Genomic DNA, 14,169 nt, shown 5'->3' on the forward strand with positions numbered 1-14,169 from the left:
AGGTGAAGAGACAGACTAAATCTATAGAAATAGCTATGTATTTATTTGGAAAGAGGTTGCAGAATACTAAAGATGTCAGAGGACCTAACCTGGTAAGGCTTCTCTGAGAAACTGACATTCAGCTAAGCTCTGAAACACATGAAGGTGTTATTCGGGAGAGTGGTGCGAGACAGTGTTGAGTAATGGGGAGATACACCCACAGTCTCTTCAGTCATGCACGAGACAACTGAGGGAGTGAGTGGTGCAGAGATGAGACTGGAACAGTGAGGAGAAGTTCTGTCACAGAGACGTTGTGGAGCATGTCAAACATTTTAGAATGAAGCTAAGAGTAAAGAGAAAAAGTTTTTAAGTGTAAGCATCTTCAAATACACATTTTGAAGAGCACTTTCTTGCTCCTAGGTACTGAATTGATTAGGACAATAATGGTTGTGAAAGTTAAGGCTACTGAAGTGCCCCAGGCGAAAGGTAATGGGGCTCAGAAGAGGCAGTGGTAGTGGAGATGGGGATGGAGAGACAATTATATGTATGTTCTGGAGGTATTTCAACTGATTCAATGTAGGAAGTGAGGAAGAAAGAGAAGTCAATGATGGCCCCTGGGCAGAAGCAATTTTGGTAGATGGTACCATTTGCTGTGATAAAAACACTAAAGGAAGAACACGTTTTGTGGGTAAGATATTAAGGTAATTTTTTTTGGTTATAGAAGTCTGTAAAAGTCCCATCGGACTTTTCCCACTGTGCTCATTAGGCTGTTGTGCACAAGAAATAAATGCTTACACTTACTATCTTTCTGTCACTTAGTCAATAACAACTCTATAAAAATAATAAGAGTTAATATTTATATAAGAAGGAAACTTAAAACAAAAAGGTAGAGAGACTTGCAGAATTACACAAGGATGATGATAAAATTGGTCATAAAAATTTAGATATCTCAATTTAATGCCTACCCCCCATTTTACTTGTGAGTTTGATTCTTAAGAAACAATCACGGTGAAACATGGTAAGATCTAAGACAGGTGTCCAAACCCTCACTACATGGGTTATCATTGATTTACTATATACTCTATATTAAAGTCAACTTTCTTCTTAATCAGAGGGGAGTCTCTTGAGATTGGGGGATTTAATCTTTTTTTTTAAACAGGAAAATATAGTCAAAAGGATCTTTAGTAAGCTACTTTATACACTATAAATCTGTGCTGATATTATAGCTATACAGTGTCTGGCTAGGCATACACTAATAATAAACTAATCATACTGCATTGGCTAAGAGAAGAGTATCAAAATAAACTATTCATACCTAATATGGATTTTGTCACCAGCTATTATACGGTAACTATGTAAACTCCATTGTCTTGCCTGACTGAGAAAGCTTTACTGCCTCTGCATTTCTCAACCTGCATGAATCACTTGTAATGATAATATGTGCTAATAAACATCCTGAGATGCACTTCACCCAGCTGGGGCTTCCCAGAAACAATTGTCACATTGATAGTAGTTTTTCAAAGCCTGGTGTGAGTTTTGTAACAGAACACATATAGGTCATATATTAGATATATAAGTACATATCAATATATTTCTATAATTTTTCTCACTTTCTTTAGATTCCCAGCTGACCATTCAAAAAATAAAATAGTCCTCTGCCCTCGCAGTGTGTCCTAGCCCTAACTAAGAAAGAAAATGACTAAAAATAGTCATTTTAATCGTGGATACACTTTAATGTAGTTTTTCTTTTTAACATAGCATTTTAAAAAACTTTTAATATGAAATATTATAGAGGCACAGGAAGTTGAAAAACAATGTACAAGACAGGCTATAAGGTTCAAGATGGTGCAGGAAGGTGCAGGAAGACCCTGAACTCATCCCCTCCCACAGACACACTGAATCTACACCTACATCTAGAGCAATTCCTCCTGAAGATAAATTGAGGGCTAACTGAAAAGCTTCTGCACAACACATGACAGAAGGACTCCCACAGAGATGGGTAGGAGAGACAGAGATATGGTATCATTGGAAACCCCACCCTTAATGCTGAGAACTGCAGTGGGGAGGGATATCACTGAGGGGCCCACACACAGACTTCTTATAGAAAATTATCAAACTACATGGGAAGAGACCAAGAGAAGAAGAAAGGAACAGAGAAAAACTACAAAAACCCAGCAAAAAAAACAGCGGTTTGAAAGGCACCTAGACTACACACGAAGGAAACCATTTACTAACCTTAGAGCATCTGCCGAACGAGCAGGGAACTGCTGGAACTCTCTCTGGGACTGGAGGTCAGAGTTATCAAAAAAAAAAAGAGTGATGGCCCAAATAAATAAAATCAGAAATGAAACAGGAGAAGGTACAAATGATACCACAGAAATGCAAGGAATCATAAAAGATTACTTTTAAAAATGATATGCCAATAAATTGGACAACCTAGAAGAGACGGATAAATTCCTAGAAACACACATTCTTCTAAGACTGAATCAGGAACAAATAGAAAATCTGAACAGAGGGATTTACTACTAATAAAATTGAATCAGTAATCAAAAAATTCCCAACAAACAAAAGTCCAGGACCAGACAGCTTCACACGTGAATTCTAGCAAACATTTAAAGAAAATTAACACCTACCCTTCTCAAACTATTCCAAAAAATTGAAGAGTGAAGGAATGCCTCCAAATTTATGAGAAAAGCATTGCCCTGATACCAAAACCAGACAAACAAACTACAAGAAAGAAAGAAAGGATGGAAGGAAGGAAGGAAGGAAGGAAGGAAGGAAGGAAGGAAGGGACAGCCAGTATCCCCGATGAAATAGATGCAAAAATCCTCAATAAAATATTAGCAATCTGAACTTGACAATACATTAAAAGGATCACACAGCATGATCAAGTGGGTTTTATTCCAGGGATGCAAGGATGCTTCAATGTCCACAACAAGTCAATCAACATTAAGAAAACAAAGGATCAAAACCATATGATCATCTCAATAGGTGCAGAAAGAGCATTTGACAAAATTCAACAAACATTGATGATAAAAACTCTCAACAAAGTGGGTAGAAAGTGAACACACTTCATAATAAAGGCCAGATATGACAACAAAATATTTTCAAATGATATGTTCAATAAGGGATTAATATCCAAAATATATAAGGAAGTCATACAGTTCAATATCAAAAAAGCAAACAATCAGATAAAAAGTGGGCAGAAGACCTGAATAGACATTTTTCCAAAGAAGACAAACACATGACCAACAGGGACATGAGAAGATGCTCAACATCGCTAATCATCAGGGAAATGTAAATCAAAACTGCAATGAGGTATCACCTCACACCTGTTAGAAAAGCTATTATCAAAAGGACAGGAAATAAAAAGTGTTGGGGAGGGTGTGGAGAACAGGGAACCCTTGTGCACGGTTGGTGGGAATGTAAATTGGTGCGACCACTCTGGAAAACAGTGTGGAGGTTCCTCAGAAAATTATAAATAGAAGTACCATACAATCCAGCAATTCTACCTCTTGGAATTTATCCATAGAAAACAAACACACTCATTTGAAAAGATACATGCACCCCAATATTCATTGCAGCACTATTTACAATAGCCAAGATACGGAAGCAACCTAAGTGTCCATCGACAGATGAATGGATAAAGAAGATGTAATATATATGTATATCTTATATAATATATACACAAACTCACACACACAATGGAATATTACACACAATGGAATATATAAAAAAAGAAAGAGGGCTTCCCTGGTGGCGCCGTGGTTGAGAGTCCGCCTGCCGATGCAGGGGACGCGGATGCGTGCCCCGGTCCGGGAAGATCCCACATGCCGCGGAGAGGCTGGGCCCATGAGCCATGGCCACTGAGCCTGCGCGTCCAGAGCCTGTGCTCCGCAACGGGAGAGGCCACAACAGTGAGAGGCCCGCATACCGCAAAAAAAAAAAAAAAAAAAAAAAAAAAAGAAATCTTGCCACGTATGACAACATGGCAGCATCTAGAGGGTTTTATGCTAAGTGAAATAAGTCAGCAACAGACAAATACCATATGATTTCATTTATATGTGGAATCTGAAAAACAAAACAAATGAGCAAAAATGACAGAACAGAAACAGACTCATACATACAGAGAACAAACTGGTGGTTGCTGGAGGGGAGATGGGTGAGGAAATAAGTGAAATAGGTAAGGGAGCCTAAACTTCCAGTTATAAATTAAATGTCATTGGGATACAACGTACAGCATAAGGAATACAGTCAATAATATTTTTAAAACTTTATACGGTGACAGATGGTAACTAGACTTAGGATGGTGATCTTATAACATGTAAAAATACCGAATCACTGTTACCACCACCTCAATCAATATATAGAACTTTCCATCACCACAAGTCTCTCTTGCGCTAGCTCTCTATAGCCACACCATCTATAACCTCTGACCACCTTCATCTCTACAATTTCGTTGTTTCAAGACTATTAATGGAATCACATAATATGTAACCTTTTGTGACTGTCTTTTTTCGTGCAGTATAATTCCTGAGAGCCAACCAAGTTTTTGCATTTTTCACTATATTGTTCCTTTTTATTGTTGCCTCGTATTTTAAGGTGTGGGAATACCACTGTCTGTTTACTCATTCACCAGTTGAGGGACATTTGGATTGTCTCCAATTTTGGACAGTTTCGAATAAAGCTGCTGTGAACATCCCTGTACAGCTTTTGTGTGAACGTAAGTTTCCATCCTTTTGGAATAAATACCCGAGTGTAATTACTGTGTGGTATATGGTAAGTGCATGTTCATCTTTATGTGACACTGCCAAACCATTTCCACAGTGCTCATACCATTTTATATCCACACCAGCAGCGATCATCTACATTCTGAAGAAACCTCACTAGCATTTGGTGTCAAATGTAATTTTAAGGTCACAACTAGGCTGTAAATTTTTTGTGGCCAAGTGCTGTTTCATACCACCCCCACCACCTTTAAAAGTGTTTATATAACAGTAATATTGATTTTTTTTAAAGGCTATTGGCTATTTGCTATAAACAGGATATTGAACAGGACAAAGACATGCCTTTGCTCCAGGCAGGGACCCCTGGTCTATGTGCATGCAGCAGTTGCAAACTCAAATGTCAGAGGCCAGGCAGACAACATGAATGGGGAAGCTGCCAGGGATCAGGGCATATGTGACTACGGTGGGGACTGTGACCCACTGGAAAGCATAAGACTGGCTCGTGGGAGACTGTCCCCAGACAGCCATTCTGTCCATGTGTCTAGACACTCTGATTTTTCTAAAACACATAAAGTACAATTTTTAAATGGGAACTCTCCTGATTTGTAAAGGTAGACAAAGTTTGAAAGACTAGTCTCTGCAAAAGTCTCAAGCACCAACTTTGGTTTAAAGACAAGTTACTTGAGAATTATCACTTAGAGAGGTGAGTAACCCACTAAAAAGAAAATAAATGTTCAGTATTCTCAGACAGCAGGAAAAGGTTATTTTAGACTGAAAAAGTACAAAAAGTCTTTACAGAGTAGAATTGAGCTTCTCAAACTTCAAAGTGCTTTGAATCATCTCAGGATCTTTTTTTTGTTTTTTTTTGCGGGGGTACGCGGGCCTCTCACTGTTGTGGCCTCTCCCGCTGCGGAGCACAGGCTCCGGACGCGCAGGCTCAGCGGCCATGGCTCACGGGCCCAGCCGCTCCGTGGCATGTGGGACCTTCCCGGACCGGGGCACGAACCCGTGTCCCCTGCCTCGGCAGGCGGACTCCCAACCACTGCGCCACCAGGGAAGCGCATAAGGATCTTTTTAATTGACTTAGTAGGTCTGGATCAGGGACAGTCTGCATTTACACCACTTGGTGATGCTGCTGGTTCAGGGACCACTCTAAGTAGCAAGTGAGTAAGTAACATCTGAGCTGGACCCTGATACTTGGGTTGTGTTTGTAGATGCAAAAATGGATCCTGGTAGACAGAATGGTGCCACCAGTCATAAAAGTAGGAAAACTTGAAGATAAGTGGGAAATTGTAAAATCTTCACTTTGTGTTGTAAATAGTTTACACAAAAAAGAGCAGGAGATAAACTTCAAAAGGCATGTGTTGAGATGGGAGGGTGCTGTATGTTAGGTTCCAGATTTCAGCAGCCTGCAATTCATATGCAGTTAGATTACTACCAGTTAGAAACGTCCACGATTTCTATGATCCGTCTCTTTGATTATAAATGGGTCTCTCAGTTATAATCATCTAGTCCCACCTGGTCACATTCCTCTCAGCTTATGTCTTCTGCCCCAAATTTAAGGGAGTATGCACTGCCTCAGGGATCATTGACGTCTGTACCAAAGTTTCTGTCTGCTTTATCTCTCGAATGCACTAATACTTGCAGACATAGCTGTGTTGGTTCCATGCACAAGAAGGGATACTTGCCTTCTTGCCTCTTATGGGAAAAGATTTTTCACCTGTACTCCGAAGTCTCTCAAAGACTTTTGAAAACGGATACTCACTCTTCTGGTTGTCAGTATATTTCTATCTATAGGGGCTCCATCCCTAGGGGAGGCACCGTCTTCTTTGTTCCCATCATTTTCTCTCTGTCTCTCTTTGATTAAGGAATTTTACACAAACAAAATAAAACATAAAACACTTCTCTCTCTTCCATCCAAAAAGAGTCAAAGACCTTAGGCAAACACCTGTTTTTAGGAGTCACGGGTCCACTACGTGCACACATAATCAGGATGAGATTTCCCATACTTAGAAATAAAAGAATAAGCAAACAAACGAATAAATGAATGAATAAGTGCATTTGTATTTTAATAGGAAGATGATAGAGGGATAAAAAGATGAAAAAGAAAAGTGAGAAGGAAGAGATGGGAGAGACCTTGGGAAAAGGGGGGAATAATTGACATGGAGGGGCAGAGGACAGACGTAGATCTAAGATTTCCAGGTTAGAAATCAACTTAGAAAGGTCTGAAAAGCTAAACTAGCGAAAAGCTCAGTATCCCTGCCATACCTATAAGGGCAGGGTCACTATTCATCTGTGCTGGCTGATATCAGTCATCGAAATTATTTTTCGTTCTCTTTCTTTCTCTTACATTTTAATTAAAATAGATCCTTATTAATTGTTCTGGGTTATTATATGGTTCTACTGTATGAGATGCTATGGAAATATTACATATATAACTTTTAAGGAAGTCATTAAATACTACTCTTTAACACTATTTATTTTCATTTAACAATATATTATAGAAATCCTTCCAAGTAAATCCATACTCCAAGTCAATACCTTCTTTTTTTTACAGGTTCATAGCATGGGATGCCTGCCATGGCTATGTGGATGTGGCTTATAGTCCATCAGCTACAGCAAGTATAAATGACCAAGGGACCTAACAATTGTCCTGAAATTCATCACTGCCTTTGCATCCAGGACATGTCCCCCAGGAGCTGCTTTCAGCCAGTGATTGACTGTGGCAGGGATAGTTTGTTCCTGGTTGACATGGGCTCCTCTGATGGCTGACTTTGGCTTGAAAACTCTGATGGCTTTGCCGAAGCTTCCTTAGATTGCATGGCAGCCTCGATGCTTCCATCAATCTTCTCTCGCCCTCTCCTTACTGGGCTCAGACTTGCTTTGCAGCCTGATGGCTCCTTCAGCCTTATCTGGCTCCCTCCTGATTTTCCCTCCTATAAGCATTTCCCCTAATGAAATCTTTGCCTTCTGCATCTCAGAAGACCCAACTAAGCAATGCCTACTCCATAATTTGTGCCACATTCCCTTATTGATAGACATTCAGCTTATTTTCAAATTTTTTTGTTAATACAAACAACATGGTAATACATATCATCCACTTGTATCTTTATATACTGGCAATTTTTCTTCTTCTCTTGACTAAGTTCTGAGAATGGAATTGCTTAAAGGGTATATATATTTGAAATTTAAATAACTGCAGTACAATTACTACAATGAATACAATTAAATCAAAATACAACTTAGGTCATTAAAACCCTTGGTTTTAACGAAGTATTGATACTTTTCTCATCTAGAAGAGACAAAGACAACGCAGCAAAAATACAGACTAATGAAATTAATCTCTTAATATGGTGTCTACAATTTGTGTCATGGCTTAACAATAAAACCTCTGTAGGCTGTTTGTAAAATATCAATTAAAAATTAAATTAAAATTTGTCTATTAATTATCTTCAATATAAACAACTGCTTACCTTCTGATAGCAAGCACTTAAATCAAAGGGAAAAACCAAGAAGAGATATAAAATGGAACTAATTATAATGTTTATTTTTATTCAGTAAGTTTGATAAGTTATTAACATTCAAAAAGCGACATCTAGATGTTTGTGTCATCTGTAACTATATTTTACTCATTTTTCCCTTTAAAAATTTTCAAGGATTAATAAAACTTGACAGTAGTTTCAAGTTTAAAATCCACTGGACTACATGGTACTTTAAAAAATTATATAATATAGAAATTTACTGTGTTACATCTGTCTCATCAATATGCACTATCTAGAAACTTGCATTAACAACTGATCATAAATATGGATTAAACAAAGAGAAAGAGTGGTTATCTGGAAAAAATATAATGTTCTATGATGGTTGTTGCAAACGGTACTGGCTAGCTAAATTCTTTGATCAAAAATGAACACTTGGGACTTCCCCGGGGGTCCAGTGATTAAGACTCTATGCTTCCACTGCAGGGGCATGGTTCGATCCCTGGTATGGGAACTAAGATCCCACATGACACGTGCAGTGAGGCCAAAAAAAAAAAGAATGTTTGTTCACGGTCAAATGCCATTTGTGTTTAAATGGAATTTACATAAAGCCACTCTCTTTCACACATTTCCCAAGTAATTATTCTACTTATTATCAAAAAATAATATTATGCCATTTTTCCCCCTAATATTAGGCAAGGATAGAGTAATACACAAGATCAGGATGTAATCTGATAGAATTTGAAAACCACTACAAACCAACAGTCTTTTAGACTAGCACTTCTATAAGTATTTCATATATTCTGCTAAAATATCAAAACACCATTTAATCTATACAGTCACACTATAAGAAGTCAAAATTAAACATCTAATCTATAATTACATAGAGGAAGGGGAAACTTCCCCCTTCCCCCTTCTGTTCTGTGCTTGGGGCTCAATGAATGAGCTGCATCAATGGGCTGCCTTGTCCCTTGTCCTCTGGATTCTGATTAGTTTTAGCCAATGCCTTTTGAGGATTTCCAATGGGCCTGAGTCTCCCAGCCATAATCTAGTGGGTGAAAATTCACAGTACCCACAAAGACAAAATAAAGGTGAAAAAATATGAGTTGGTACAATACTTTGCAGTAATTGTTCACAGTGATTCAATTAGTCTCGTTCTAGTAATTGTGATACTAATATAACTAGGCATTTTACTTCATCATTACATGTTCTCATGCCCTCCAGAATTAGATTCCTATTATTACCAGCCAAGAAGCTGTTGAATAAACGCCAATTTTTGCTGTTGTTCTGTAGCCAGTAAGGTACTTATATCTTTATATATCTTGGAAAAATTTAATTTCCCTATATGTTCCCAGGAAGATATCCTCTTAATAGGGTCTCACTGCTCCACAGGATCTCACTCACGCCAAGGAGAAACCACAGTTTAATATGATTACTGACAGATGTTAAGTTTTTAAGGTACATTAAGATTTCAATTTTTCTTTTAAAGCAGGAACAATTATTTGAATATGTTAAACGCAATTGGAATTGCCAACTTTAATAAAAACAATTAACAAATTAATAAATTAACAACTTCAATGTTGCAACCTCCAAAACATTTGTGACTATAAAGAAACACTGTCACATATGCAAGAGCAGAAACCAAGATTTAGTACAATTTATCCTGAGTCACCCAAGGTGTGGAAAGGGAAGATAACTCAGCAGAAGGAAACATGAGTGTGTATGTGAAGGTCTGAACAGGTTTGCAGTGACATATTTAGTGTATACTGTATGGGGTATAACGTACCCAAGTTCATATGTGAAATGTATAGTGTCAGTGGCAGAAGATGAAGTGGTGATGAGGGGTTATTTTTTAAAGCGTTTTTTTAAAGTACTTGTTATCTTTTGCCTCTGGGCATTCTGCCATACTACTGTCATTTATTCCAGAGGGCTAGTCACTACAAGGGAAGGGTAAAATGTGTGCTTGTAAAACACACACCTTCTCAAAAAATACATCTTCTCGTTGAATGAATTGATCAAACAATAACATAAGCTTTCATAATCTTTTTTACTGTAAAATTTTCTTGGAAGGTTAAAATTATTTTGGGTATGAGTTTTCTAGATAGTCTGCATTTAGTTTGGCTCTTTCCAGCTATATTGAGGTATAACTGACAAATAAAATTGTAAGGTATCTAAAGGATACAATTTGGGGATTTGACATACGTACATACTGTGGAAGGATTCCCCCCAAAGAGTTAATAACACACCCATCACCTCACATGTTTACCTTTCTTTGTGTGTGTGTGTGAGAACATTTAACTTCTACTATCTTAGCAAAGTTTAATCATACAATACAGCATTGTTATCAACTATAGTCATCATGTTACACATTACATCCTCAGACTTTGCTCATAACTGAAAGTTCGTACCTTTTTACCAACCTCTCCGTATTTCCCCACCCCCAACCCCTGCCAACCACTTTTCTACTCTCTGTTTCTATGAGTTCAATATTTTTAAAAAAGATTCCACATATAAGTGAGATCATGTGGTCATTTTCTTTTCTTGTCTGGCTTATTTCACTTAGCGTAATGCCCTCCAGGTTCATCCCTGTTGTTGCAAATAACAGGAGTTCCTTCTTTTTCAAGGCTGAATAATATTCTACTGTAGATATGTACACAAACACACACAAACACACAAACACACACACCATATTTTCTTGATCCACCCATCTGCTGATGGACATTAGGTTGTTTCTGTACCTTGGCTACTGTGAATAACGTTGCAGTGAACATGGGAGTACAGATTAGACACACCTCATTTAAACCAGAAAATAAATTCAGTGCTATTGAATTGAGATTGCCATCAGCCATATAACCTCAAAGTCACTTCCATACTGAAGTTTATTCTAAAATAAGCCTAAAATAATCATTGAAATGTATGTATATATTCTTACACTTCCCATTTTTTTTTGGTTTCTTCTTGTTCTAAAAGCATGACTTTGACTGTAGGCTGTGTTCAGTGTTTTGAAATTAAGGCACCTCTCAACCAGTGGCAAAGGTCAATGGTAACATTCCCACTGCTGGAAATATTTACTCCTTCCATATGATGTCTGTGTAAGGGAAGTGTCTCTCTCCCTCCTCTCTGTTACAATAATGCTTATTCATTTTTTAAGGCTCAGTTTCAGTATATTATCCTCTAGGAAAATTGCTTGGACCACTTGGACTGGATTAGGTGGTCCTATTTGTGATCTTTAATGTCCTATACATTTAAAGATTAGTTATGACTTCATCTTTGCACCCACCATGTAATTTAATGATTGTTTATGTGCTTGTTTTCTCACTAGAATGTGAACTCATTGAAGGACAGAACTGTATTTTATTTTTCTTCATATTTCCAGTACCTAGCATGTTGTTGATTACTTAGTAAGTAATCAATAAATATTTATTTCATAAATGAATGAATAAATGAATGAATTTCACTTTTACACATCAAGGCAAAGGCTTAAACAGTTGCCCAGTTGAGCCTAAAATCTCAGCAGAATAGCTGACATTGAGAGTTGTCAAAGAGCAATTCTAGCATCATTACAACAGTTAAACCTTCCTGGAAACCATCAGTTCTGGAAGCAGTCGTCAGGAGTTGCTGGTCCTGAATGTAACCTAGTCTTGACTCTCTTTCAGTAGTTTTTAATTATCTTATATTTTAAATACAGTTTTTTTTGGTTTAGTTTAAAAGGTACCTTGTCGGCAAAACAATCCACCGATTAATTAATAATTAATAATTCTGGTCTGACTTGAGAAACTGTGACCATGACACTAGGGAAATTTCACAATTAAGTGCCTGATTTCAGGTATTGCTCTACAAAGTCATGTCTCTCCTATGAAGTATAATGGATTCACAACTTCTTTAACCCAAAGGACATTCTGAGCAAAGTATCACAAAATATAATAGCTTACTACCTGAACTTCTTCTTCATGTCTTAAGTATGGCTGGGCATAAGTAAAATAATGTAGCTAGCATCATTTCTCCAGCATTGCCTTTTCTTTCCGACTTACTTTCAGCTTTCCTATCATCTGCACTTGTTTCTGATGATAAGCTGGTTACTTTGAGGATCTCCTGCCAGGCTATCCTCCTCCAATCTTGGCCATAAGGTGGCCATCTCAGGGCTCATTCACAGTCCCCACCACTGAGACTCTCAATACACCTTACATCCTATGATCTGATTCCATCACTGTCAGGGTTTCTGACCCTGTTACGAGAATGTTAACAGGACTAATATGAGAAGTGAATTTCTTTCCTGGAGGAAGATTAAGAAAACATCTAAGGATTTATACTGTGGCAGCTGTTTTCCAATTCTATGGAAACCTCTGTCATCTCAGTTGCTTGGAAAACCAATAAGCGCTGTCAAACCTAATTCTACCCTCCTCGGTACCTACACCCTTGCAACTGAACATGGCTGGAGAAACACACTCAGGAGAAGCAGTCTCACTTTAAATTTCTCACTGAAATCTTTAAGTTGGCTCTCATTGCCGCCTGGAGTATATTCTCTATTGCCTCAATTCATTCACTCTCCCACATTCCTCTTTCCAAACTTCCCATCTCTCTTCATTGTTCAAACATCCCCTTCTCAACTGATTACTCTTTAATTTCACTGAGAAATTTGAAGCAACCAAAAGAGAAATCCCTTAAGTTCTCATACCACATTTACTCACCTACCAGCATTTGTAACAAAATCCTCCCTTTCTTTCTATTACTAAAATTCAGTTGCATCATCCCTGCTTCCCTTCTACTCATTCACTCACATACAAATACGCTACTATTCCTCCCATTAAAAACCAAACAGATAAACAAACAAACCTTTCTTACCTCCCCATCTCCCTCCAGCTACCACCCCATTCCTCTGCTCCTTTTTTAGAAGTTAGCTCATTAAAAGGGTTACCTATATGTGCTAACTACACTTCCTTTCGATTTATCCTATCTTAAATCCACTCTAATTACACTTTCAAATTCAACACTCCTCAAAACTTCTCCACATTAATAAATCCAATGGTTGACTTTTAGCCTTCATCTTATTTTTCAGCAGAATTTGACCAATTATTCACTCCCTCCTCCTTGAAATACATTTAAAATGTATCTTCCGGAACAACACATCCTTCTGGTTTCTTTTCTTCCTTACTGGCTGTCTCTTTAAGTGTTATTTTCTGGTTCCTTTTCACATCTATGAACATCTGGACCTTTGATGATCTTATCCAAGTTTATGGCTTTGAATATCATTTAAATATGACAAGTACTAAATTTATATCTTCAACTAGCACCTTCCCTAGAGCTACAGGTTCCTACATCTAATTGCTGACTGGACATTCTTACTTGGGTATCCAACAGACATCTTAAATTCAGCATGTCCAAAACTGAGTTCATTTTCTCCAACCAAACGTGATTCTTCCAAAATCTTTGCCATTTCAGTTAATGGGAACTTTAGTTTCTTAGGCCAAAAACCTTGGAGTCATACTTAACCTTTCTCGTTTTTCTACATTATATTCAACTAATTAGCAAATCCTCTTGGTTTTACCTTCAGAACATATTTACACTCTGACTACTTTACTGCCTAGCACCTTGGTCCAAACAAAAGGGTTTCTCCCCTAGATTACTGAAATAGCCTTCTAACTGGCCTTCCTGCTGTCACCCTTATCCGATATTCATCTAAACACAGCAACCAGAGTGATACTCTTAAAGCAGTGTCAGATTATTTCTCTCTTCTTCTCAAAACTTTCCAGGCTTCCTGTCTCATCAGAGTAAAAGCAAAACCCTTACGGTATTTTAAGAGGTTTGTGTGGTCTTTCTCCCTTAATGTTCTATTTTTGGCTCCTCTTTTCTTCCTACTGCTCACTTTGTTCCAGCTTTTCTAGATTTCTTGGTTGTTGATCAAATACCCCTGGTACACACCTGTCTCAAGAAATTTGCATGTGTTATTTCCATTTCCAGGAATGCTGTTCCTCCAGATATTCAAG

Source organism: Aethalodelphis obliquidens, unplaced genomic scaffold (genome assembly GCF_003676395.1).
Source record: "Aethalodelphis obliquidens isolate GAN/ISIS:26980383/991018 unplaced genomic scaffold, ASM367639v1 scaffold27, whole genome shotgun sequence".
NCBI lineage: Eukaryota > Metazoa > Chordata > Mammalia > Artiodactyla > Delphinidae > Aethalodelphis > Aethalodelphis obliquidens.